This window comes from Pseudophryne corroboree, chromosome 9, assembly GCF_028390025.1.
Source record: "Pseudophryne corroboree isolate aPseCor3 chromosome 9, aPseCor3.hap2, whole genome shotgun sequence".
Taxonomy (NCBI): domain Eukaryota; kingdom Metazoa; phylum Chordata; class Amphibia; order Anura; family Myobatrachidae; genus Pseudophryne; species Pseudophryne corroboree.
In genome coordinates, this window is record NC_086452.1 from 227,431,587 (window position 1) to 227,454,421 (window position 22,835).

At 45.2% G+C, this 22,835-nt stretch overlaps 1 long non-coding RNA gene across 1 annotated transcript in view; it reads left to right on the plus strand.

Annotated features, from left to right (window-relative positions):
- Positions 1 to 726: 726 nt before the first annotated feature.
- LOC134956915 (uncharacterized) overlaps positions 727 to 22,835 on the plus strand; it is a 35,673-nt gene continuing 13,564 nt past the window's right edge. Inside the window, exon 1 of the long non-coding RNA XR_010186290.1 lies at positions 727 to 912. This is a non-coding gene — a long non-coding RNA (uncharacterized LOC134956915). The remainder of the gene's footprint in view (positions 913 to 22,835) is intronic.

Consider the following 22,835-nt stretch of genomic DNA (forward strand, 5'->3'; position numbering starts at 1 on the left):
ACTTTGGGATCGATGGCGGAACACCGATGGTTACTTTGGGATCGATGGCGGAACACCGATGGAGACTTGGGATCGATGGCGGAACACCGATGAAGACTTGGGATCGATGGCGGAACACCGATGGAGACTTGGGATCGATGGCGGAACACCGATGGAGACTTGGGATCGATGGCGGAACACCGATGGAGACTTGGGATCGATGGCGGAACACCGATGGTTACTTTGGGATCGATGGTGGAACACCGATGGTTACTTTGGGATCGATGGCGGAACACCGATGGTTACTTGGGATCGATGGCGGAACACCGATGGAGACTTGGGATCGATGACGAAACACCGATGGAGACTTGGGATCGATGACGGAACACCGATGGTTACTGGGGATCGATGGCAGAACACCGATGGTTACTGGCAGGGCAGAGCACCGCTGGAAGCTAGAAGCTGGAAGCCGGTGTCGGGTAACTGCCAGTCACAGGGTGCAATGTTGAGACACTGCAGAGTCAGGCTGTACTGCAGAGAAAGTCCATGGGAGAACTGCACACTGGAATCACTGAAGACAATTGAAGCACTGACATCTTTCCACCCCAGGAACAAGATATTTATACCAGCTGGGAAACAGGGATTGGCTGGCTGATTAACCAGAGACCAGAGTGCAGCTGCTGTATAATCAGGCTGAGAGCAGAGTGCAGCTGATAGGCTGAAAGGTAACATGTGATTAGGAAAACATGGCTGCGCCCATGTTAGCTTTTGGAGGGAAAGATTGTTTGTAACTTGAATGTGAGCTTTAACCATGAAGCTGCCAGAATCACAGTAAAGAGATTTGAGACAATGAGATGCAGCGTGCTGCACACAGACAGTGCAGATGGAATCCAGGCTTGGAACACTGGGACAGTCTCAGGAGGCATTTGGAAGGTAAATACTGATAAGGAATTACCTAGATCGTGACAGTATGTATGGATGTATGTTTGAGAGAGGCTATGTATGTATGTATGTATGTATGTATGTATGTATGTATGAGAGAGGCAGTGTATGGATGGATGTGTGTATGTATGCATGGAGGCAGTGTATGGATGGATGTATGTATGTATGTATGTATGTATGAGAGAGGCTATGAATGTATGAGAGAGGCAGTGTATGTATGTATGTAAATATGAGAGAGGCAGTGTATGTATGTATGTATGTAGGAGAGTCAGTAAATGTATGTATGTATGAAAGAGGCAGTGTATGTGTGATAGAGGCAGTGAATGGATGCATGTAAGTATGTTTGCATGTATGTGAGAGTGTATGTATGGATGTGTGTGTGTATGTATGGAGGTAGTGTATGGATGTATATATGTGTGTATGTACGGACGTAGTGTATGGATGTATATGTGTGTGTGTGTGTGTGTGTGTATGTATGGAGGTATATATGTGTGTATGTACGGACGTAGTGTATGGATGTATATATGTGTGTATGTATGGATGTAGTGTATGGATGTATATATATGTGTATGTATGGAGGTAGTGTATGGATGTATATATGTGTGTATGTACAGAGGTAGTGTATGGATGTATATATATGTGTATGTACGGAGGCAGTGTATGGATGTATATATGTGTGTATATTAGAGATGAGCGCCGGAAATTTTTCGGGTTTTGTGTTTTGGTTTTGGGTTCGGTTCCGCGGCCGTGTTTTGGGTTCGACCGCGTTTTGGCAAAACCTCACCGAATTTTTTTTGTCGGATTCGGGTGTGTTTTGGATTCGGGTGTTTTTTTCAAAAAACCCTAAAAAACAGCTTAAATCATAGAATTTGGGGGTAATTTTGATCCCAAAGTATTATTAACCTCAAAAAACATAATTTACACTCATTTTCAGCCTATTCTGAACACATCACACCTCACAATATTATTTTTAGTCCTAAAATTTGCACCGAGGTCGCTGTGTGAGTAAGATAAGCGACCCTAGTGGCCGACACAAACACCGGGCCCATCTAGGAGTGGCACTGCAGTGTCACGCAGGATGGCCCTTTCAAAAAACCCTCCCCAAACAGCACATGACGCAAAGAAAAAAAGAGGCGCAATGAGGTAGCTGACTGTGTGAGTAAGATTAGCGACCCTAGTGGCCGACACAAACACCGGGCCCATCTAGGAGTGGCACTGCAGTGGCACGCAGGATGTCCCTTCCAAAAAACCCTCCCCAAACAGCACATGACGCAAAGAAAAAAAGAGGCTTTTTACTGATATTTGGTGTTTTGGATTTGACATGCTCTGTACTATGACATTGGGCATCGGCCTTGGCAGACGACGTTGCTGGCATTTCATCGTCTCGGCCATGACTAGTGGCAGCAGCTTCAGCACGAGGTGGAAGTGGATCTTGATCTTTCCCTAATTTTGGAACCTCAACTTTTTTGTTCTCCATATTTTATAGGCAGAACTAAAAGGCACCTCAGGTAAACAATGGAGATGGATGGATTGGATACTAGTATACAATTATGGACGGACTGCCACGGTTAGGTGGTATAAAAAAACCACGGTTAGGTGGTATATATTATAATAATAATACAATTATGGATGGACGGACTGCCTGCCGACTGCCGACACAGAGGTAGCCACAGCCGTGAACTACCGCACTGTACACTGGTTGATAAAGAGATAGTAGTATACTCGTAACAACTAGTATGACACTATGACGACGGTATAAAGAATGAAAAAAAAACCACGGTTAGGTGGTAGGTATATAATAATAAATAATACAATTCTGGTCGGACGGACTGCCTGCCGTGTGCCGACACAGAGGTAGCCACAGCCGTGAACTACCGCACTGTACACTGGTTGATAAAGAGATAGTAGTATACTCGTAACAACTAGTATGACACTATGACGACGGTATAAAGAATGAAAAAAAAACCACAGTTAGGTGGTATATATTATAATAATAATACAATTATGGATGGACGGACTGCCTGCCGACTGCCGACACAGAGGTAGCCACAGCCGTGAACTACCGCACTGTACACTGGTTGATAAAGAGATAGTAGTATACTCGTAACAACTAGTATGACACTATGACGGTATAAAGAATGAAAAAAAAACCACGGTTAGGTGGTATATATTATAATAATAATACAATTATGGATGGACGGACTGCCTGCCGACTGCCGACACAGAGGTAGCCACAGCCGTGAACTACCGCACTGTACACTGGTTGATAAAGAGATAGTAGTATACTCGTAACAATTAGGATGACACTATGACGGTATAAAGAATGAAAAAAAAACCACGGTTAGGTGGTAGGTATATAATAATAAATAATACAATTCTGGTCGGACGGACTGCCTGCCGTGTGCCGACACAGAGGTAGCCACAGCCGTGAACTACCGCACTGTACACTGGTTGATAAAGAGATAGTAGTATACTCGTAACAACTAGTATGACACTATGACGACGGTATAAAGAATGAAAAAAAAACCACAGTTAGGTGGTATATATTATAATAATAATACAATTATGGATGGACGGACTGCCTGCCGACTGCCGACACAGAGGTAGCCACAGCCGTGAACTACCGCACTGTACACTGGTTGATAAAGAGATAGTAGTATACTCGTAACAACTAGTATGACACTATGACGGTATAAAGAATGAAAAAAAAACCACGGTTAGGTGGTATATATTATAATAATAATACAATTATGGATGGACGGACTGCCTGCCGACTGCCGACACAGAGGTAGCCACAGCCGTGAACTACCGCACTGTACACTGGTTGATAAAGAGATAGTAGTATACTCGTAACAATTAGGATGACACTATGACGGTATAAAGAATGAAAAAAAAACCACGGTTAGGTGGTAGGTATATAATAATAAATAATACAATTCTGGTCGGACGGACTGCCTGCCGTGTGCCGACACAGAGGTAGCCACAGCCGTGAACTACCGCACTGTACACTGGTTGATAAAGAGATAGTAGTATACTCGTAACAACTAGTATGACACTATGACGGTATAAAGAATGAAAAAAAAACCACGGTTAGGTGGTATATATTATAATAATAATACAATTATGGATGGACGGACTGCCTGCCGACTGCCGACACAGAGGTAGCCACAGCCGTGAACTACCGCACTGTACACTGGTTGATAAAGAGATAGTAGTATACTCGTAACAATTAGGATGACACTATGACGGTATAAAGAATGAAAAAAAAACCACGGTTAGGTGGTAGGTATATAATAATAAATAATACAATTCTGGTCGGACGGACTGCCTGCCGTGTGCCGACACAGAGGTAGCCACAGCCGTGAACTACCGCACTGTACACTGGTTGATAAAGAGATAGTAGTATACTCGTAACAATTAGGATGACACTATGACGGTATAAAGAATGAAAAAAAAACCACGGTTAGGTGGTAGGTATATAATAATAAATAATACAATTCTGGTCGGACGGACTGCCTGCCGTGTGCCGACACAGAGGTAGCCACAGCCGTGAACTACCGCACTGTACACTGGTTGATAAAGAGATAGTAGTATACTCGTAACAATTAGGATGACACTATGACGGTATAAAGAATGAAAAAAAAACCACGGTTAGGTGGTAGGTATATAATAATAAATAATACAATTCTGGTCGGACGGACTGCCTGCCGTGTGCCGACACAGAGGTAGCCACAGCCGTGAACTACCGCACTGTACTGTGTCTGCTGCTAATATAGACTGGTTGATATTTAAAGAGATATTAGTAGTATACAACAATACTATACTGGTGGTCAGGCACTGGTCACCACTCCTGCAGCAAAAGTGTGCACTGTTAATTAATATAATTGTACTCCTGGCTCCTGCTAACAACCTGCAGTGCTCCCCAGTCTCCCCCACAATTAATTATAAGCTTTTAATTTATACATTGATGACTGTGCAGCACACTGGGCTGAGCTGAGTGCACACAGACTGAGTCACACTGTGTGACTGACTGTGCTGTGTATCGTTTTTTTTTCAGGCAGAGAACGGATATAGCAGAGAGAAGTGAACGGATATTATATTATATTAAATAAAAGTTAACTAGCAACTGCACTGGTCACTGACTGTGGTAAACTAACTCTGTCTGCGACTCTGCACAATCTCTCTCTATCTAATCTATCTATCTCTATTCTAATGGAGAGGACGCCAGACACGTCCTCTCCCTATCAATCTCAATGCACGAGTGAAAATGGCGGCGACGCGCGGCTCCTTATATAGAATCCGAGTCTCGCGATAGAATCCGAGCCTCGCGAGAATCCGACAGCGTCATGATGACGTTCGGGCGCGCTCGGGTTAACCGAGCAAGGCGGGAAGATCCGAGTCGCTCGGACCCGTGGAAAAAAAAGTGAAGTTCGTGCGGGTTCGGATTCAAAGAAACCGAACCCGCTCATCTCTAGTGTATATATGGAGAAAGTGTGTATATATTGATGTATGTATAGAGGCAGTGTATGGATGTATATATGTGTGTATGTATAGAGGCAGTATATGGATGTATATATGTGTGTACGTACGGAGGCAGTGTATGGATGTATATATTAGAGATGAGCGGGTTCGGTTCCTCTGAATCCGAACCCGCCCGAACTTCAGGTTTTTTACACGGGTCCGAGCAGGCTCGGATCTTCCCGCCTTGCTCGGCTAACCCGAGCGTGCCCGAACGTCATCATCACGCTGTCGGATTCTCGCGAGGCTCGGATTCTATCGCGAGACTCGGATTCTATATAAGGAGCCGCGCGTCGCCGCCATTTTCACACGTGCATTGAGAGTCATAGGGAGAGGACGTGGCTGGCGTCCTCTCCGTTTAGAGAAGAGAGAGACACAGTATTTTGGGGAGCATTATTAGGAGGAGTACTACTATACTGTATACTACTATACTACTTGCTGCTGAAGTGATATTTTATACTAGATTAGATAATAGATAGTGTGACTGTAAGTGTATTATCTGACTTGTGGGGGAGACACTGACAGTGGGGAGCAGTTAGAGTCTGAGAGCAGGACTCAGGAGTACATATAACGTACAGTGCACACTTTTGCTGCCAGAGTCAGTGCCACACTGCCATTGTTGTGACCACACTGACCACCAGTATAATAATATATTTTGTGATTGTCTGCTTAGGCCTCGGAGTACTAGTTGCAAGTTGCAACGTGACCTGAAGTGACCACCAGTTTAATAATCAATCACCACCAGTTTAATATATATATATATATATATATATATATAATTGTATATAATATATATATATATATATATATATAATATTGTATACCACCTACCCGTGGTTTTTTTTTTTCATTCTTCTTTATACATACTACTATAGTAGCTTACTGTAGCAGTCTGCGGTGCTGTGCTGACCTGACAGTGTCCAGCAGGTCCGTCATCAGTCATTACATAATAAATATATATAGTACCTGTCCGGCTGCAGTACTAGTGATATTATATTGATTTCATCTCATTATCAATAATTTATCATCCAGTCTAGACTCTATATTAGCAGCAGACACAGTACGTTAGTCCACGGCTGTAGCTACCTCTGTGTCGGCACTCGGCAGTCCATCCATAATTGTATACCACCTACCCGTGGTTTTTTTTTTTTTCTTCTTTGTACATACTACTATAGAGTATAGTAGCTTACTGTAGCAGTCTGCGGTGCTGCTGAGCTGACAGTGTCCAGCAGGTCCGTCATCAGTCATCATTACCTAATAAATATATTATCTACCTGTCCGGCTGCAGTACTAGTGATATTATATATACATACATATATATATACAAACAGAGAACCCAGCACTCACCAAAGTAAACTCACTTATCCTCAACAATTCAATAAATAAATGATGGGGGTTTAGTTGGTGGATTGGCCAATGCACGGAAGCCTGTATACCGATTCAAGGTACCCCACCTTCATACAGGTCCTACACTATCACAGAGTCTTAAAACCTGACTACCACACTGCTGCATCATCTGCCTGCTAGATGTAATGTGTACCTGCCACAGACTTTATGGCTTTTAAAGGCACACTAGTCACCTATTGCACTGGCTCAAAGATGATTGCTAAAAAACAGCTGAGACAGGTTCAGGATAATAAAGTCCACACAGGGGTGCATGAGAAAGCTAGTGGCCACGGTTAATAAGAGCTAACCATAGATTAACCCCTTCATATACACACAGAGTAAAAACCACAGCACTCACCGCACCAGAAGCGGGGCACAGCTATGCACTTACCACTCACAGGGTGGGGTGCATGTAACACTGCACTCTCCACCACAGAAGCGGGGTACACAGCTGTACTTACCACTCACAGGGCGGGGTGCATGTAGCCCTGTGAGTGGTAAGCAATCATCTTTGAGCCAGTGCAATAGGTGACTAGTGTGCCTTTAAAAGCCATAAAGTCTGTGGCAGGTACACATTACATCTAGCAGGCAGATGATGCAGCAGTGTGGTAGTCAGGTTTTAAGACTCTGTGATAGTGTAGGACCTGTATGAAGGTGGGGTACCTTGAATCGGTATACAGGCTTCCGTGCATTGGCCAATCCACCAACTAAACCCCCATCATTTATTTATTGAATTGTTGAGGATAAGTGAGTTTACTTTGGTGAGTGCTGGGTTCTCTGTTTGTATTTATTAGAGCGATGTGGTCATGGGCTACATGCACCCCGCCCTGTGAGTGGTAAGTACAGCTGTGTACCCCGCTTCTGTGGTGGAGAGTGCAGTGTTACATGCACCCCACCCTGTGAGTGGTAAGTGCATAGCTGTGCCCCGCTTCTGGTGCGGTGAGTGCTGTGGTTTTTACTCTGTGTGTATATGAAGGGGTTAATCTATGGTTAGCTCTTATTAACCGTGGCCACTAGCTTTCTCATGCACCCCTGTGTGGACTTTATTATCCTGAACCTGTCTCAGCTGTTTTTTAGCAATCATCTTTGAGCCAGTGCAATAGGTGACTAGTGTGCCTTTAAAAGCCATAAAGTCTGTGGCAGGTACACATTACATCTAGCAGGCAGATGATGCAGCAGTGTGGTAGTCAGGTTTTAAGACTCTGTGATAGTGTAGGACCTGTATGAAGGTGGGGTACCTTGAATCGGTATACAGGCTTCCGTGCATTGGCCAATCCACCAACTAAACCCCCATCATTTATTTATTGAATTGTTGAGGATAAGTGAGTTTACTTTGGTGAGTGCTGGGTTCTCTGTTTGTATTTATTAGAGCGATGTGGTCATGGGCTACATGCACCCCGCCCTGTGAGTGGTAAGTACAGCTGTGTACCCCGCTTCTGTGGTGGAGAGTGCAGTGTTACATGCACCCCACCCTGTGAGTGGTAAGTGCATAGCTGTGCCCCGCTTCTGGTGCGGTGAGTGCTGTGGTTTTTACTCTGTGTGTACATATATATATATTGATTTCATCTCATTATCAATCATCCAGTCTATATTAGCAGCAGACACAGTACGTTAGTCCACGGCTGTAGCTACCTCTGTGTCGGCACTCGGCAGTCCATCCATAATTGTATACCACCTACCCGTGGTTTTTTTTTTTTCTTTCTTCTTTGTACATACTACTATAGAGTATAGTAGCTTACTGTAGCAGTCTGCGGTGCTGCTGAGCTGACAGTGTCCAGCAGGTCCGTCATCAGTCATCATTACCTAATAAATATATTATCTACCTGTCCGGCTGCAGTACTAGTGATATTATATATACATACATATATATATATTGATTTCATCTCATTATCAATCATCCAGTCTATATTAGCAGCAGACACAGTACGTTAGTCCACGGCTGTAGCTACCTCTGTGTCGGCACTCGGCAGTCCATCCATAATTGTATACCACCTACCCGTGGTTTTTTTTTTTTTCTTTCTTCTTTGTACATACTACTAGTATAGTATAGTAGCTTACTGTAGCAGTCTGCGGTGCTGCTGAGCTGACAGTGTCCAGCAGGTCCGTCATCAGTCATCATTACCTAATAAATATATTATCTACCTTTCCGGCTGCAGTACTAGTGATATTATATATACATACATATATATATATTGATTTCATCTCATTATCAATCATCCAGTCTATATTAGCAGCAGACACAGTACGTTAGTCCACGGCTGTAGCTACCTCTGTGTCGGCACTCGGCAGTCCATCCATAATTGTATACCACCTATCCGTGGTTTTTTTTTTTCTTTCTTCTTTGTACATACTACTATAGTATAGTAGCTTACTGTAGCAGTCTGCGGTGCTGCTGAGCTGACAGTGTCCAGCAGGTCCATCATCAGTCATCATTACCTAATAAATATATTATCTACCTGTCCGGCTGCAGTACTAGTGATATTATATATACATACATATATATATATTGATTTCATCTCATTATCATCCAGTCTATATTAGCAGCAGACACAGTACGGTAGTCCACGGCTGTAGCTACCTCTGTGTCGGCACTCGGCAGTCCATCCATAAGTATACTAGTATCCATCCATCTCCATTGTTTACCTGAGGTGCCTTTTAGTTGTGCCTATTAAAATATGGAGAAGAAAAATGTTGAGGTTCCAAAATTAGGGAAAGATCAAGATCCACTTCCACCTCGTGCTGAAGCTGCTGCCACTAGTCATGGCCGAGACGATGAAATGCCAGCAACGTCGTCTGCCAAGGCCGATGCCCAATGTCATAGTACAGAGCATGTCAAATCCAAAACACCAAATATCAGTAAAAAAAGGACTCCAAAACCTAAAATAAAATTGTCGGAGGAGAAGCGTAAACTTGCCAATATGCCATTTACCACACGGAGTGGCAAGGAACGGCTGAGGCCCTGGCCTATGTTCATGGCTAGTGGTTCAGCTTCACATGAGGATGGAAGCACTCAGCCTCTCGCTAGAAAACTGAAAAGACTCAAGCTGGCAAAAGCACCGCAAAGAACTGTGCGTTCTTCGAAATCCCAAATCCACAAGGAGAGTCCAATTGTGTCGGTTGCGATGCCTGACCTTCCCAACACTGGACGTGAAGAGCATGCGCCTTCCACCATTTGCACGCCCCCTGCAAGTGCTGGAAGGAGCACCCGCAGTCCAGTTCCTGATAGTCAGATTGAAGATGTCAGTGTTGAAGTACACCAGGATGAGGAGAATATGGGTGTTGCTGGCGCTGGGGAGGAAATTGACAAGGAGGATTCTGATGGTGAGGTGGTTTGTTTAAGTCAGGCACCCGGGGAGACACCTGTTGTCCGTGGGAGGAATATAGCCGTTGACATGCCTGGTGAAAATACCAAAAAAATCAGCTCTTCAGTGTGGAGGTATTTCAACAGAAAAGCGGACAACAGGTGTCAAGCCGTGTGTTGCCTTTGTCAAGCTGTAATAAGTAGGGGTAAGGACGTTAACCACCTCGGAACATCCTCCCTTATACGTCACCTGCAGCGCATTCATAATAAGTCAGTGACAAGTTCAAAAACTTTGGGCGACAGCGGAAGCAGTCCACTGACCAGTAAATCCCTTCCTCTTGTAACCAAGCTCACGCAAACCACCCCACCAACTCCCTCAGTGTCAATTTCCTCCTTCCCCAGGAATGCCAATAGTCCTGCAGGCCATGTCACTGGCAATTCTGACGAGTCCTCTCCTGCCTGGGATTCCTCCGATGCATCCTTGCGTGTAACGCCTACTGCTGCTGGCGCTGCTGTTGTTGCTGCTGGGAGTCGATGGTCATCCCAGAGGGGAAGTCGTAAGCCCACTTGTACTACTTCCAGTAAGCAATTGACTGTCCAACAGTCCTTTGCGAGGAAGATGAAATATCACAGCAGTCATCCTGCTGCAAAGCGGATAACTGAGGCCTTGACAACTATGTTGGTGTTAGACGTGCGTCCGGTATCCGCCGTTAGTTCACAGGGAACTAGACAATTTATTGAGGCAGTGTGCCCCCGTTACCAAATACCATCTAGGTTCCACTTCTCTAGGCAGGCGATACCGAGAATGTACACGGACGTCAGAAAAAGACTCACCAGTGTCCTAAAAAATGCAGTTGTACCCAATGTCCACTTAACCACGGACATGTGGACAAGTGGAGCAGGGCAGGGTCAGGACTATATGACTGTGACAGCCCACTGGGTAGATGTATGGACTCCCGCCGCAAGAACAGCAGCGGCGGCACCAGTAGCAGCATCTCGCAAACGCCAACTCTTTCCTAGGCAGGCTACGCTTTGTATCACCGCTTTCCAGAATACGCACGCAGCTGAAAACCTCTTACGGCAACTGAGGAAGATCATCGCGGAATGGCTTACCCCAATTGGACTCTCCTGTGGATTTGTGGCATCGGACAACGCCAGCAATATTGTGTGTGCATTAAATATGGGCAAATTCCAGCACGTCCCATGTTTTGCACATACCTTGAATTTGGTGGTGCAGAATTTTTTAAAAAACGACAGGGGCGTGCAAGAGATGCTGTCGGTGGCCAGAAGAATTGCGGGACACTTTCGGCGTACAGGCACCACGTACAGAAGACTGGAGCACCACCATAAACTACTGAACCTGCCCTGCCATCATCTGAAGCAAGAAGTGGTAACGAGGTGGAATTCAACCCTCTATATGCTTCAGAGGTTGGAGGAGCAGCAAAAGGCCATTCAAGCCTATACAATTGAGCACGATATAGGAGGTGGAATGCACCTGTCTCAAGCGCAGTGGAGATTGATTTCAACGTTGTGCAAGGTTCTGATGCCCTTTGAACTTGCCACACGTGAAGTCAGTTCAGACACTGCCAGCCTGAGTCAGGTCATTCCCCTCATCAGGCTTTTGCAGAAGAAGCTGGAGACATTGAAGGAGGAGCTAACACGGAGCGATTCCGCTAGGCATGTGGGACTTGTGGATGGAGCCCTTAATTCGCTTAACAAGGATTCAATCTGTTGAAATCAGAGCACTACATTTTGGCCACCGTGCTCGATCCTAGATTTAAAGCCTACCTTGGATCTCTCTTTCCGGCAGACACAAGTCTGCTGGGGTTGAAAGACCTGCTGGTGACAAAATTGTCAAGTCAAGCGGAACGCGACCTGTCAACATCTCCTCCTTCGCATTCTCCCGCAACTGGGGGTGCGAGGAAAAGGCTCAGAATTCCGAGCCCACCCGCTGGCGGTGATGCAGGGCAGTCTGGAGCGACTGCTGATGCTGACATCTGGTCCGGACTGAAGGACCTGACAACGATTACGGACATGTCGTCTACTGTCACTGCATATGATTCTCTCACCATTGAAAGAATGGTGGAGGATTATATGAGTGACCGCATCCAAGTAGGCACGTCACACAGTCCGTACTTATACTGGCAGGAAAAAGAGGCAATTTGGAGGCCCTTGCACAAACTGGCTTTATTCTACCTAAGTTGCCCTCCCACAAGTGTGTACTCCGAAAGAGTGTTTAGTGCCGCCGCTCACCTTGTCAGCAATCGGCGTACGAGGTTACATCCAGAAAATGTGGAGAAGATGATGTTCATTAAAATTAATTATAATCAATTCCTCCGTGGAGACATTGACCAGCAGCAATTGCCTCCACAAAGTACACAGGGAGCTGAGATGGTGGATTCCAGTGGGGACGAATTGATAATCTGTGAGGAGGGGGATGTACACGGTGATATATCGGAGGATGATGATGAGGTGGACATCTTGCCTCTGTAGAGCCAGTTTGTGCAAGGAGAGATTCATTGCTTCTTTTTTGGTGGGGGTCCAAACCAACCCGTCATTTCAGTCACAGTCGTGTGGCAGACCCTGTCACTGAAATGATGGGTTGGTTAAAGTGTGCATGTCCTGTTTATACAACATAAGGGTGGGTGGGAGGGCCCAAGGACAATTCCATCTTGCACCTCTTTTTTCTTTAATTTTTCTTTGCGTCATGTGCTGTTTGTGGAATGTTTTTTGGAAGGGCCATCCTGCGTGACACTGCAGTGCCACTCCTAGATGGGCCCGGTGTTTGTGTCGGCCACTAGGGTCGCTTATCTTACTCACACAGCTACCTCATTGCGCCTCTTTTTTTCTTTGCGTCATGTGCTGTTTGGGGAGGGTTTTTTGGAAGGGCCATCCTGCGTGACACTGCAGTGCCACTCCTAGATGGGCCCGGTGTTTGTGTCGGCCACTAGGGTCGCTTATCTTACTCACACAGCTACCTCATTGCGCCTCTTTTTTTCTTTGCGTCATGTGCTGTTTGGGGAGTGTTTTTTGGAAGGGCCATCCTGCGTGACACTGCAGTGCCACTCCTAGATGGGCACGGTGTTTGTGTCGGCCACTAGGGTCGCTTATCTTACTCACACAGCTACCTCATTGTGCCTCTTTTTTTCTTTGCGTCATGTGCTGTTTGTGGAGGGTTTTTTGGAAGGGCCATCCTGCGTGACACTGCAGTGCCACTCCTAGATGGGCACGGTGTTTATGTCGGCCACTAGGGTCGCTTATCTTACTCACACAGCTACCTCATTGCGCCTCTTTTTTTCTTTGCGTCATGTGCTGTTTGGGGAGGGTTTTTTGGAAGGGCCATCCTGCGTGACACTGCAGTGCCACTCCTAGATGGGCACGGTGTTTGTGTCGGCCACTAGGGTCGCTTATCTTACTCACACAGCTACCTCATTGCGCCTCTTTTTTTCTTTGCGTCATGTGCTGTTTGGGGAGGGTTTTTTGGAAGGGCCATCCTGCGTGACACTGCAGTGCCACTCCTAGATGGGCACGGTGTTTGTGTCGGCCACTAGGGTCGCTTATCTTACTCACACAGCTACCTCATTGCGCCTCTTTTTTTCTTTGCATCATGTGCTGTTTGGGGAGGGTTTTTTGGAAGGGCCATCCTGCGTGACACTGCAGTGCCACTCCTAGATGGGCACGGTGTTTGTGTCGGCCACTAGGGTCGCTTATCTTACTCACACAGCTACCTCATTGCGCCTCTTTTTTTCTTTGCGTCATGTGCTGTTTGGGGAGTGTTTTTTGGAAGGGCCATCCTGCGTGACACTGCAGTGCCACTCCTAGATGGGCCCGGTGTTTGTGTCGGCCACTAGGGTCGCTTATCTTACTCACACAGCTACCTCATTGCGCCTCTTTTTTTCTTTGCGTCATGTGCTGTTTGGGGAGGGTTTTTTGGAAGGGCCATCCTGCGTGACACTGCAGTGCCACTCCTAGATGGGCCCGGTGTTTGTGTCAGCCACTAGGGTCGCTTATCTTACTCACACAGCTACCTCATTGCGCCTCTTTTTTTCTTTGCGTCATGTGCTGTTTGGGGAGTGTTTTTTGGAAGGGCCATCCTGCGTGACACTGCAGTGCCACTCCTAGATGGGCACGGTGTTTGTGTCGGCCACTAGGGTCGCTTAGCTTAGTCATCCAGCGACCTAGGTGCAAATTTTAGGACTAAAAATAATATTGTGAGGTGTGAGGTATTCAGAATAGACTAAAAATGAGTGGAAATTATGGTTTTTGAGGTTAATAATACTTTGGGATCAAAATGACCCCCAAATTCTATGATTTAAGCTGTTTTTTAGTGTTTTTTAAAAAAAAACACCCGAATCCAAAACACCCGAATCCGACAAAAAAAATTCGGTGAGGTTTTGCCAAAACGCGGTCGAACCCAAAACACGGCCGCGGAACCGAACCCAAAACCAAAACCCGAAAAATTTCAAGTGCACATCTCTAGTATATATGTGTGTATATATGGAGAAAGTGTGTATATATTGATGTATGTATAGAGGCAGTGTATGGATGTATATATGTGTGTATGTATAGAGGCAGTGTATGGATGTATATATGTGTGTATGTATAGAGGCAGTATATGGATGTATATATGTGTGTACGTACGGAGGCAGTGTATGGATGTATATATGTGTGTATGTATAGAGCCAGTGTATGGATGTATATATGTGTGTATGTATAGAGCCTGTGTATGTATGTATGTTTGAGAGAGGCTATGTATGTATGAGAGAGGCTATGTATGTATGTATGTATGTATGTATGTATGAGAGAGGCTATGTATGTATGTATGTATGTATGAGAGAATGTATGGATGTATATATGTGTGTATGCATGGAGGCAGTGTATGGATGTATGTTTGAGAGAGGCTATGTATGTATGCATGTATGTATGTATGTATGTATGAGAGGCTATGTGTGTATGTATGTATGTATGTATGTATGTATGTATGAGAGAGGCAGTGTATGGATGGATATATGTGTATGCATGGAGGCAGTGTATGGCTGTATGTTTGAGAGAGGATATGTATGTATGAGAGAGGCTATGTATATATGAGAGAGGCAGTGTATGGATGGATATATGTGTGTATGCATGGAGGCAGTGTATGGATGTATGTTTGAGAGAGGCTATGTATGTATGAGAGAGGCTATGTATGTATGTATGTATGTATGTATGAATGAGAGAGGCAGTGTATGTATGGATGGATGTGTGTATGTATGCATGGAGGCAGTGTATGGATGGATGTATGTATGAGAGAGGCTATGAATGTATGAGAGAGGCAGTGTATGTATGTATGTAAATATGAGAGAGGCAGTGTATGTATGTATGTATGTATGTATGTAGGAGAGTCAGTAAATGTATGTATGAGAGAGGCAGTGTATGTGTGATAGAGGCAGTGAATGGATGCATGTATGTATGTTTGCATGTATGTGAGAGTGTGTGTGTGTGTGTGTGTGTGTGTGTGTGTGTGTGTGTGTGTGTGTGTGTGTATATATACACACATATAGAATGTATGTATGTATGTATGAGAGACAGAATGAAAGAGAGATGTGTGTGGCAGAAATAAAGGGAGATAGTATATGTGTAAAAGAGAGCAAGAATGACAATGACGGAGAAAAAGTAGAGAGATGTGAAGGAATGAGGGAGACAGAGTATGAATGTATACTGTATATGAGAGAGGCAGTGTATGGTCGTGTATGTATGTATGTATGTATGTATGTATGTATGAGAGATGAATGAAATAGAAAGAGATAGACAGCTGGGTAGGGTGCCAGGATCTGGGAAGGGTGTGCCACTAGGTGTACCCATCAAATAATTAAGGATGTCTTTGAGAGATACATCCTTATACTCAATGCAGTCAGACGGCTGGGAAACATAGACGCCACCTATGTACTTTCACCTTAGTGACTGGGAAAGTGAGTAATTGATGGTTTTGGGGGGCAGTAGGCAGAAATTTTGCCTAGGGTGCCAAGAAACCTTGCACCGGCCCTGTGGATCTGTAATACGATTCGGCAAGCTCATTCTACGGCTGGATTGCCGTTACCGAAAACGGTGAAGGCCCATTCTACCAGAAAGGTGGGCTCATCCTGGGCGGCTGCCCAGGGGGTCTCAGCATTACAGCTTTGCCGAGCAGCTACTTGGTCGGGTTCAAACACTTTTGCAAAGTTTTACAAGTTTGATACCCTGGCTAAGGAAGACCTCTTGTTTGATCAATTGGTGCTGCAGAGTCATCCGCACTCTCCCGCCTGTTCTTGAGCTTTGGTATAAACCCCATGGTTCTTGAAGTGTCCCCAGCATCCTCTAGGATGTAAGGAGAAAATAGGATTTTAATACCTATCGGTAAATTATTTTCTCTTAGTCCGTAGAGGATGCTGGGCGCCCGTCCCAGTGCGTACTGTATCTGCAGATATTGGTTATAGTTACACACCTGTTGTGTTGCGTTTATAGTCAGCCTGTTGCTGTCATTAGTCATGCCGTTGCATGCGTTGGGTTAAATGCCATGTTGTACGCATGTTTGAGGTGTGAGCTGGTGTATATCTCACCTTAGTTTAAATCAAAATAAATCCTTTTTCCTCTAAATGTCCGTCTCCCTGGGCACAGTTCCTATAACTGGAGTCTGGAGGAGGAGCATAGAGGGAGGAGCCAGTTCACACCCCTTTTAAAGTCTTAAAGTGCCCATGTCTCCTGCGGATCCCGTCTATACCCCATGGTTCTTGAAGTGTCCCCAGCATCCTCTAAGGACTAAGAGAAAAGGATTTACCGGTAGGTATTAAAATCCTATTTTTACTGGGGGGGGGGGCTACAGTCCTGCAGCCCGTAGGTAAGATCTGCCACTGATTAGAAGGATGCTCATCAGACAAATCAACATAGGCCCACTGAGTTTCGTCACTCAAATACAGTATCAGCTTTTCTGCCCAGACTTCAGGTGGTTGTTTATGTCTTTTTATATTTTACATTACATATTTAGATGTGAAACTGTTATTAATATCATTAAACATACATTTTATTGCTTTATATATTTGTATGGGGATGTGATCAATTTATCTACAATCAAAATCACGACTGTCAAAATACCGACAACCATTGATCGACGGTCAAAATCCAGACAAGTTCTAAATACCGACATGGTCAAAATACCGACATTTAAAATGTTGACAGGTCAAAAAGTCGACATGAGTTTTTCATTGAAACTGACTTGTTCATACTTTACCATCCCGGTGAACCTGGATGGGAAATATAATAGTGTGCCGATCGTAGCGAGGCACTGCGCCCGTAGGCATGGCGAGTGCAGCGAGGCACTGCACCCGTAGTGTGAGCCATGCGAGGGGACGCAGTACACTTATACAGTGTTCATGTCGACCTATGTCAACATACACACAAAAACAATTGGGGTCCACATTACTACCATGGTGGTATAGACGGGTCCGCTGGGAGCCATTGGCACTTTGAGTTTGAGAGTGTGGGTTGGCTCCTCCCTCTATGCCCCTACTACCAGACTCAGTCTAGAAACTGTGCCTGAGGAGACGGACATCTTCGAAAGAAGGATTTTACACAGGTAGTGGCGAGATTCACACCAGCTCACACGCAAGGTAAACCAACCTAACTAGCTTGAAACATCAGCAATGGCTGAACAAGATTACTTACCAAGTAACAAAACAGTACTAAACCTAGAACTAAGCAGTACTGAATGAAAAACCACTGCAGGATCACGAAGGGCTGGGCGGACTACGAGAAAAGCATTTACCGGTAGGTAATTAAAATCCTATTTTCTCTTAAGTCCTAGAGCAGCGGTGGACAACCTGTGGCTCTTGAGCCGCATGTTGCTCTTTCTTTATTCAAATGTGGCTCCCAACACTCTAAATCTTGTGACCACAACGGATCCAGAAGCCGCTGCACTCCAGCCAGACACGCAGCAGTACTACAGGGACTGAAAACTGAAGGAGTCGGATACTAGAGGTGAGACCCCCACAAGCAAACAGAGAACACATTAGGGACTGCTGCAATGGCATGAGTTGATGGGGGGGGGGGGCTGTAGTGATGCATGAGGGTGTGCTAGAGTTACACACGGCAGAGCTGGCTGGAGGGACACAGGAGGGTCCTGGCAGGAGTGACGTGGGAGGGTGCCGGAAGTAGTGGCACATGGAAGAGCTAGCTGGAGTGACATGGGAGGGTGGTAGCAGTAGTGACACATGGGGGAGCTGGATGTAGTGACACATGGGAGAGCTGGCTGGAGTGACATAAGAGGGTGGTAGCAGTAGTGACACATGGGAGAGCTGGCTGGAGTGACAGGAGGGTGTTGGCTGGAGTGACACATGGGAGACATGGCTGGAGTAACACAGCAGGGTCTTGACAGTAGTTACACATGGGAGATCTGGCTGGAGTGACATAGGAGGGTACTAGCAGGAGTGACACATGGAAGAACTGGCTGGAGTGACAAGAGGGTCTTGGCAGGAGTGACACATGGGAGAGCTGGCTGAGTGACAGGAGGGTCTTGGCAGTAGTGACACATGGGAGAGCTGGCTGGAGTGACACGGGGGAGCTGGCTGGAGTGACATAGGAGGGTGTTGACTGGAGTGACACATGGGGGAGCTGAAATTTATTATGTAAATCTGGCTTTTTCAATTATTTTATGTGAAAGTGGCTTTTTTAATGGATCTGGCTTAAAAAAATTTATTTTATGTCGTTCTGGCTTTTTCAATGTATTTTATACCAGGGGTGTGGTCTAGCAGGCACAAGGCCACATTCCATTTGTGCATGTGCGCCATCGGCTCGATGTTGGCTCTTTGACGTACATAACAAGGTTTTTGGCTCTTTGTCACTGACTGGTTGGCCACCCCTGTCCTAGAGCATAGGTTCTCAAACTCGGTCCTCAGGACCCCACACAGTGCATGTTTTGCAGCAGGGACGTGCAGTGAGCTAAATAGCTCAGGAGGCACTGGCTAGCACCTGAGCCAGATTTTCATGCAATATATGAGCCAAAATGTACATCTGGGCATTATACACAGGTGCAGCAGTAGAAACCCCTGGAAATTTGGTGAGTTTTGATCAGAGATGAGCAGAAAAGTTAGCCAGGTGAGGCACTGCCTCACCTGCCATAGACTTAACTCCACAGTTTTGGCTATAAAAATTAGAATAATGTAAAGAAGATATTTCAAACATATTCTTTGTATTTTTCATATACTTTATACAGTCAAAACTCTGGCACAAACGTTAGTATGACAGGAAAGGCTCTGCCTCACCCCACCGCACGTCACTGTTTTGCAGGTAACCCAGCAGGTGCACAGGTGTATTAATTACTCACTGACACATTTTAAAAGGTCTACAGGTCGAGCTAATTATTTCACTTGTGATTCTGTGAGGAGACCTGGAAAACGTGAACTGTGTGGGGTCCTGAGGACCGAGTTTGAGAACCTGTGTACTAGAGGATGCTGGGGACCACATTAGTACCATGGGGATGTACCAAAGCTCCCAGAACGGGAGGGAGAGCGCGGAGGCTCCTGAAGAACCAATTGACCAAACTTAAGGTCCTCAGAGGCCAAAGTATCGAACTTGTAGAACTTTGCGAATGTGTTCGACCCTGACCAAGTAGCTGCTCGGCAGAGTTGTAAGGCCGAGACACTCCGGGCAGTCGCCCAGGAAGAACCCACCTTACGAGTAGAGTGGACCTTAACAGACGTAGAACACGGCAAGCCTGACGTAGAATACGTATGCTGGATACTGAACCTGATCCAGCGAGAGATTGTCTGCTTAGAAGCAGGACACCCAATTTTCTTGGGATCATACAGGACAAACAGAGAGTCCGATTTTCTGTGACGATCAGTCCTCCTCACATAGATTTTTAGAGCCCTTACAACATCTAAGGACTTTGATGAAATTGAGGAGTCAGTCGCAACTGGCACCACAATAGGTTGGTTGATATGAAATGCTGACACAACCTTCGTAAGAAACTGCTGACTTGTCCGAAGCTCAGCTCTGTCTTCATGGAAAATCAAGTATGGGCTTTTATATAGAGATGAGCGGGTTCGGTTTCTCTGAATCCGAACCCGCCCGAACTTCATGTTTTTTTACACGGGTCCGAGCGACTCGGATCTTCCCGCCTTGCTCGGTTAACCCGAGCGCGCCCGAACGTCATCATCACGCTGTCGGATTCTCGCGAGGCTTGGATTCTATCGCGAGACTCGGATTCTATATAAGGAGCCGCGCGTCGCGGCCATTTTCACACGTGCATTGAGATTGATAGGGAGAGGACGTGGCTGGCGTCCTCTCCGTTTAGAAATTAAAATAGATAGGAGAGTGAGAGTGAGACACTTCATTTACTTACTGGAGCTTAGGAGGAGTTATACTAGTGACTGATGACCAGTGACCTGACCACCAGTGCAGTTTTATAATTTATTATTATTTAATAATCCGTTCTGTTCTTGTTCTCTGCCTGAAAAAAACGATACACAGTGACTCAGTCACACTCACATACCATATCTGTGCTCAGCCCAGTGTGCTGCATCATCTATGTATAATATCTGACTGTGCTCACACAGCTTAATTGTGGGGGAGACTGGGGAGCAGTTATAGGTTATAGCAGGAGCCAGGAGTACATATTAAACAGTGCACACTTTTGCTGCCAGAGTGCCACTGCCAGTGTGACTGACCACTGACCACTGTGACCAGTGACCTGACCACACTGACCACCAGTATAGTATATTGTGATTGTCTGCCTGAAAAAGTACACTCGTCGTGTGACTTGTGTGGTGTTTTTTTATTCTATAAAAATTAAAAAACTCATTCTGCTGACAGACAGTGTCCAGCAGGTCCGTCATTATATAATATATACCTGTCCGGCTGCAGTAGTAATATATATATATTTTTTATATCATTATTTATCATCCAGTCTATACTAGCAGCAGACACAGTACGGTAGTTCACGGCTGTAGCTACCTCTGTGTCGGCACTCGGCAGTCCATCCATAATTGTATACCACCTACCCGTGGTTTTTTTTTTCTTTCTTCTTTATACATACTACATCTCATTATCATCCAGTCTATATTAGCAGCAGACACAGTACAGTACGGTAGTCCAAGGCTGTAGCTACCTCTGTATCGGCACTCGGCAGTCCATCCATAATTGTATACCACCTACCCGTGGTTTTTTTTTCTTTCTTCTTTATACATACTACATCTCATTATCATCCAGTCTATATTAGCAGCAGACACAGTACGGTAGTCCACGGCTGTAGCTACCTCTGTGTCGGCACTCGGCAGTCCATCCATAATTGTATACCACCTACCCGTGGTTTTTTTTTTCTTTCTTCTTTATACATTACATACTACATCTCATTATCATCCAGTCTATATTAGCAGCAGACACAGTACGGTAGTCCACGGCTGTAGCTACCTCTGTGTCGGCACTCGGCAGTCCATCCATAATTGTATACCACCTACCCGTGGTTTTTTTTTTCTTTCTTCTTTATACATACTACATCTCATTATCATCCAGTCTATATTAGCAGCAGACACAGTACAGTACGGTAGTCCACGGCTGTAGCTACCTCTGTGTCGGCACTCGGCAGTCCATCCATAATTGTATACCACCTACCCGTGGTTTTTTTTTTCTTTCTTCTTTATACATACTACATCTCATTATCAACCAGTCTATATTAGCAGCAGACACAGTACGGTAGTCCACGGCTGTAGCTACCTCTGTGTCGGCACTCGGCAGTCCATCCATAATTGTATACCACCTACCCGTGGTTTTTTTTTCCTTTCTTCATTATACATACTACATCTCATTATCATCCAGTCTATATTAGCAGCAGACACAGTACAGTACGGTAGTCCACGGCTGTAGCTACCTCTGTGTCGGCACTCGGCAGTCCATCCATAATTGTATACCACCTACCCGTGGTTTTTTTTTTCTTTCTTCTTTATACATTACATACTACATCTCATTATCATCCAGTCTATATTAGCAGCAGACACAGTACGGTAGTCCACGGCTGTAGCTACCTCTGTGTCGGCACTCGGCAGTCCATCCATAATTGTATACCACCTACCCGTGGTTTTTTTTTCTTTCTTCTTTATACATACTACATCTCATTATCAACCAGTCTATATTAGCAGCAGACACAGTACGGTAGTCCACGGCTGTAGCTACCTCTGTGTCGGCACTCGGCAGTCCATCCATAATTGTATACCACCTACCCGTGGTTTTTTTTTTCTTTCTTCTTTATACATACTACATCTCATTATCATCCAGTCTATATTAGCAGCAGACACAGTACAGTACGGTAGTCCACGGCTGTAGCTACCTCTGTGTCGGCACTCGGCAGTCCATCCATAATTGTATACCACCTACCCGTGGTTTTTTTTTTCTTTCTTCTTTATACATACTACATCTCATTATCATCCAGTCTATATTAGCAGCAGACACAGTACGGTAGTCCACGGCTGTAGCTACCTCTGTGTCGGCACTCGGCAGTCCATCCATAATTGTATACCACCTAACCGTGGTTTTTTTTTTCTTTCTTCTTTATACATACTACATCTCATTATCAACCAGTCTATATTAGCAGCAGACACAGTACGGTAGTCCACGGCTGTAGCTACCTCTGTGTCGGCACTCGACAGTCCATCCATAATTGTATACCACCTACCCGTGGTTTTTTTTTTCTTTCTTCTTTATA